At 40.5% G+C, this 6000-nt stretch overlaps 1 non-coding gene across 1 annotated transcript; it reads left to right on the forward strand.

The window, feature by feature from the left end:
* The first annotated feature begins 5684 nt into the window (after positions 1-5684).
* Positions 5685-5791, forward strand: LOC141645514 (small nucleolar RNA R71). The gene has a single exon (XR_012544995.1). It is a non-coding gene; the product is annotated as a small nucleolar RNA R71 (small nucleolar RNA).
* Positions 5792-6000: the final 209 nt, after the last annotated feature.

The following is a 6000-nucleotide window of genomic DNA, read 5'->3' on the forward strand; positions in this document are numbered from 1 at the left end:
TCTAACATGCAAACTACATGCCATGATGCAACTAACATATATACATCCTAATGCAAATGATTCTACTAACTAATATGCCATATAATCTAAATGCAAGTCCTAAATTCACATTGTTTATACCGAATCAATCAAAATAAAGCCACATAGTCATTAACATAGAGAGGAAAAAGGAGATTGTAAAGATCATACCATGCGGTCTTCAATATCCTCATATCTCGGATGTGGCGTAGTCGATCAATGTGAACAAGGATAGAACAAACACAATATATACAACAATATATACAAGTCTACACTACAAAGGAAATGAACTTGTTTTTGGATTTTCAAATTTTTCAAATTTTTTGATTTTTTCGAAATTTTTTTGATTTTTTTTTTTTGGGTTTTTGAATAAAAGTTAAGTTAAAATTTCCCATCCCCACACTAATATGGGCATTGTCCTCAATGACCAAAATGATAGGAAATTATGCAAGTATGATGCATGATTTCTAAACTAAATGCAAGCTATACTAATCTACACTACATGATGCATGGTTTTTTGTTTATGACGGAGAGCGTAATTTAGATTACCTCCCGTTGCGTATTCATGTACTTCCCCAAACCGAGATAGACATTATTTCTAATGTCTTAAATTTTGGGGTAGTTCATGCACACAAGATGCAATGCATGAAACTAAATGTTGTCATTTTAGATTTTTCAAATGGGAACAATAAAAGAACACCTCAATGGGGCTAGGACTCTCCAAACTATGATCAAGATAAAAATAAATAAAACAAAGAAAGAAGTAGACAAACCTTAAGAGGGTAGGAGCCTCCAAAGCTTGCTAGTCCTCCACCATATCATCATTGTCATCATTTTCCTCCATAGAAGCGGACTCATCTCCACTTCCCTCTTCACTTCCTTGCTCACTTCCTTCATCATCTTTATTAGCCTCTTCTTCTTCATCTACCTCTTCATTAACGCCCTCATCATCATCAACCTCATCATCGACATTCTCATCTTCACCCGATCTTTCACCCCTAGATGTGCTTGGAAAGAAGACTTCCCTATCCGCCCAACTAGGCAAAGGACATGAAGGATCAAGTAGTCCTTGCCTAGCTAAATGAAGGAGGGGTGGATATTGGGCCAAGTATGCATCTACTCGATCATTATAAGCTTGTTTATGAATCTCTTGCATAAGTAGAGTCATGTAGTCATTGCCCACTTCAACATCTTTGGGTTTGAACTCTTGATATTTGAATGGATAGGGTGGTGTGACAATGCAGGAGGAGGGCTCTTCAATTTCGCCCCTTTGTTGACGGATGATGTACTCGGCGTCCTTTGAGAGTGGAAGTAGGTAGTTTGTTCGATGGACACTCAAGCAGCATATCTTGGAAGGCAAAGTGAAAGATCTAGCATCATTGGTTAGCCACCCATAGTTGGTGTTAAGAGAGTTATGCTTGACCCACTTGTACTTGTGAATCATGGCGTCCATGTCAATGAGATGACCCCCTTTGATCGCCACATAGGTGTTATCCTTGTTGAAATTTGCGTCAAAGTGCTTGGCCAATAGAGTAACTAGACCTCCATTTACGATAAAAGCGGTGCCTTCTTTACCACAATCAACATTGAGCCATCTTTCCACCAAAAGCCTTAGAGCATTGTAAGGCTTAGTGAATTCCCTTCCAACATTTAAGGCCGACTCAAGTAGAACACAATCGAGCTTTGTAAAGTGATTAGTGCCTTTTCTCGCAATTATAGTATTCCCGATGACCTTGTGCCACACTCTAATGCCCGGATGGTGGACTAATAGAGCGCGACAAGCATGAAAGCCCACAAATTTCTTCCCGGAAATTGCCTCCCAAAGAGGAGCGGGGTCATACTTTTCGGGCATCTTATGATAATATGGTGTATCACTAAGGCCTAATGCTTTACTCAAAACATCAAAGGTGATGCGCCTATCCACATTGGCAAGGCGAAACTCGATGTATGTTCTAGTCTCTACCTTAGTCACTTTCAATGAACTTAAGAATTCCAAGGTAAGGGAGGGGTACATCAATTCTCTTGTAGTAAACAATTTTCCCAACCCCATGGCTTCGAAGAAGGCTTTTGTTTGTTCAAGGACACCCAATTTGTTCAAGGCATCTTCACATATGAATTTTGTGGGCAAAATGGCTTTCTTAGCATACTTGGCAAATGTATCCCTATGGGAGCTAGAAATGAAAATTACCTCCGGATAGTTTGATAATTGAGCGATTTCCGGAGTTGTTGATGTTGTTGCTTCCAAGGGAGGATTTTGTTGTTGTTGAACTTCCAAGTTTGCATTAGCAACCACCATAGCCATTGAAGCTTTCTTTGCTTGAAGGCATTGTTGCCTTTTTGAGAGTGCCTTTGCCTTGAGTGCCTTTGTTGCTCCTTTTGTTCTTGCCATTGATGATTATACCAAGAAAAGGTTGAAAATCTTCAATTTCCAATTATACCCAAATCGATTTTAAGATGAAAGGATTTGCCTTTGTATTTCAAAAATCGACTCAAAGGTTGAAGATTTTGGTGCTTGGATTGATTATTATTGTAAAAGGAGTGATTAATTGTTGTTGTAAGGAAGTTTGAATTTGATTTTGTTGAATTTGGTTGAGGAAATCTTGTTTTTGGTGATGGAGAGGATGAGGGTTTTGGGGTTTTTGGGGTTTTTGGGTAGTGTTTGAATGAATGAATGAATGAATGTGGGAAGGGGTATTTAAAACACCCGAAATTTTCAAAACTGCAGGGGGAAGACGAGCGGATTCCCGTCGGGACGCTCGGATTCTGCTCAATTTGGCTTCAGGAAATCTCGCCTAAAGACGAGCGTCTTTCAATGAAGACGAGCGGATTCTGCAATTCAGGACGAGCGGATTCCCTTAAAGACGAGCGGATTCTGTTACAGGAAATTTTCTTAATCTGCACTGGCAAAAAGACGAGCGTCTTTCTGCAAAGACGAGCGGATTCTTTCAGACGAGCGTCTTCTCAGCTGGGACGCTCAGATTCTCTAACAAACCAAAATTTTTGATTTTGCAGCTCATTTTGACGGACGGATTCTTCCACAGACGCTCGGATTCCCATAAGACGAGCGAATTACCCATAAGGACGCTCGGATTCTCTAACAGACCAAAATTTTCAATTTTGCAGCTCATTTGGATGGACGGATTCTTCCACAGACGCTCGGATTCCCATAAGACGAGCGGATTACCCATTAGGACGCTCGGATTCCACCTGGTCTACCCGGATTCAGGACCATCCGTGCACTTGCATATCCCGTGTCATTTTCATTCTTCAAATCCCGTGTTTTTCATTGTAGGGGCACTATGAAGGCATGAATAGCCTAGGCAATTGCTATCCCCACACTAAGTTAAAGCACTACACATCAATAAAATCATTAGTCCCTCCCTCACTTCTCTCAAAAATGATAAATATCTTGATCAAGGCATAAAAATCCAAAAATGACAAAAATGCAATGTAAGAATTAAAACGCAAGTTAGGGAGTTAGAAATATTTACAAATGGTGGTTTGGAGAGGACTCCACCAAACTCTCATCCTTAGAGAGATGTCATGGGGGCAAGTCCAAGGTGTTGTTGATGTTACTCAACCCCTTGAAGAAGTAGTCAAAAGCATGTTCATTGTCATGATAAAGATCCTCAATAGATCTTTGCACTTGTTGTCCTTCATGTTGGTCTTGATCGATAGCATTACCAATGTAGGGATTGAAAATCCCTTCAAACTCATCATCCCAAAGACCGCAAACTTCATCTACTTGGTCACTAAAGATCTCTTGAGTTGATAGAGACAACTCTCCCACTTTTTTGTTTTGGCCAATGAGGCCCTCTTCTTCATTGCTTGACTTTGGTGAGCTTTTCAATCTCTCTTTGTTACAATTTCCTTGCTCTTTTGATGGAGCATCATCGACTTTATTCTTCCATTGGAATTCCGACTTCTTCCTATCATCCTTCCGGCTATAATGATCAACCATAAAACATGGTTCATGCAAACGGGGAGCTCTCATGGTCTTGTCAAGATTGAAAGTTATGCTCTCATCTCCCACTTCTAGAGTGAGCTCTCCATGTTTCACATCTATCACCGCACCCGCGGTGTGTAAGAAAGATCTTCCTAGAATGATTGGAATATTGGAGTTTTCTTCCATGTCAACAATGACAAAGTCCACCGGGATGAAAAATTTCCCAACTCTTACGGGAACATCTTCCCATATCCCTAATGGTGTCTTCGTCGATCTATCGGCCATTTGGAGTGTGATATTGGTGCATTTAAGCTCTCCCATCCCTAACCTTTTACTCACCGAGTACGACATATCACTCACACTAGCCCCTACATCACATAAGGCTTTGTTGATCGTGGTGTCGCCAATGGTACACGGTATTGAGAAGCTTCCCGGATCTTTAAGTTTTGGAGGTGAAAACCCTTGAAGTATTGCACTACTCACCTTAGTGAAGGCGATAGTCTCAAGCTTCTGGATCGACTTCTTTTTCGTAAGGATGTCTTTCATGTACTTTGCATAGGCCGGCATGTGATTGATTAATTCCGTGAAAGGAATCGAGACTTCCAAATTCTTCACAATTTCCATAAATTTTCCAAGTTGGTCATCAAATTTGGGCTTGGCTTGACGACTTGGAAAAGGAAGTCTAATCACAACGGGCTCCTTCTCCTTGGCCTTGTCTTCATTTTTCTTTAAAACTTCTTCTTTTGATGGTTCTCCATCCTTGGAGTTTTGCACAACTTCTTCTTTGTCACTAGCTTCCACAACTTCATCCTCAACTTGCTTCTTCGGTGCTTCATACCTCGTACCACTTCTCAAGTGAATGGCACTAACCGTTTCATGTCTTGGGGGATTACTTTGAGGTGGTAATTGCCCCTTTTGTCTTTGTGAGCTTGAAGATGCTAGTTGAGTCAATTGGGTTTCCAACATTTTGGTGTGGGCTAGGATGTTGTTGATGGTGATTTCCTTTGCTTGACTATCCTTTTGCATCTGAGTGAAAAACTCTTGTTGATTCTTTTGCATTTGGAGGACCGCTTTTTGAACATCAAAACCTTGGTCATTTTGTTGATTGCATGGAGTTTGATTTTGGTAACCTTGGTTTTGGTTGTAAAAGGGTCTTTGATTTTGGTTTCTCATGGGAGGTGGGGTGTATGTTGGTTGAGGGTTTTGAACATTTTGGCTTTTGTATGAGAGATTTGGGTGGAATTTGGTGTTTTCATTGTAATAATTTGAATAAGGGGTACCACTCTTGTATCCTTGAAAAGCATTCACTTGTTCATTTGTTCCCCTACATTCACTTTGGTCATATCCCAAAGTTCCACAATTCTCACATATCCTACTTGGGATTGATGAAGATGCCGTCATGTCATTGACATGGTGCTTTGGTGATTTTGAGGCTTCTTCAAGTCTAGCCATAGCTTTTTCGAACTTCAAATTGATGGTATCAATGTGAGCACTAAGTTGAGCACCCAATTGAGTAATAGAGTCCACTTCATGCTTTCCTCCTCTAGTAGCCTTGCGAGGTCTACTATATCGTGAATTATGGACCGCCATTTCCTCAATCTTGTTCCAAGTTTGATTGTCGTCAACTTCGGTGAACATACCATTTGATCCCATGTTGAGAATGTTTCTTGAGTCTTCATAAAGACCATTCCAAAATTGTTGTACCAAGAACCACTCGCTAAGTCCATGATGAGGACATGAGCGGCAAATTACCTTGAATCGCTCCCAAGCTTCATACAAAGATTCTTCATCTCTTTGTTTAAAGCCCGTAATTTGAGCTCTTAGCATATTAGTCTTTTCCGGTGGATAGAACTTTTTGTAGAAAGCTAGAGCCAATTTCTTCCAAGAGTCAATTCCGAGAGTAGCCTTATCAAGGCCTTTCAACAATTGTTTTGCGGTGCCAATTAGAGAAAAAGGAAATAAGACCCATCGAATTTGGTCTTGAGTTACACCGGTTTGAGAAATCGCATCACAATAGTCACAAAAAGTCTCCATGT

Source organism: Silene latifolia, chromosome 2, assembly GCF_048544455.1.
Source record: "Silene latifolia isolate original U9 population chromosome 2, ASM4854445v1, whole genome shotgun sequence".
NCBI classification, from domain to species: domain Eukaryota; kingdom Viridiplantae; phylum Streptophyta; class Magnoliopsida; order Caryophyllales; family Caryophyllaceae; genus Silene; species Silene latifolia.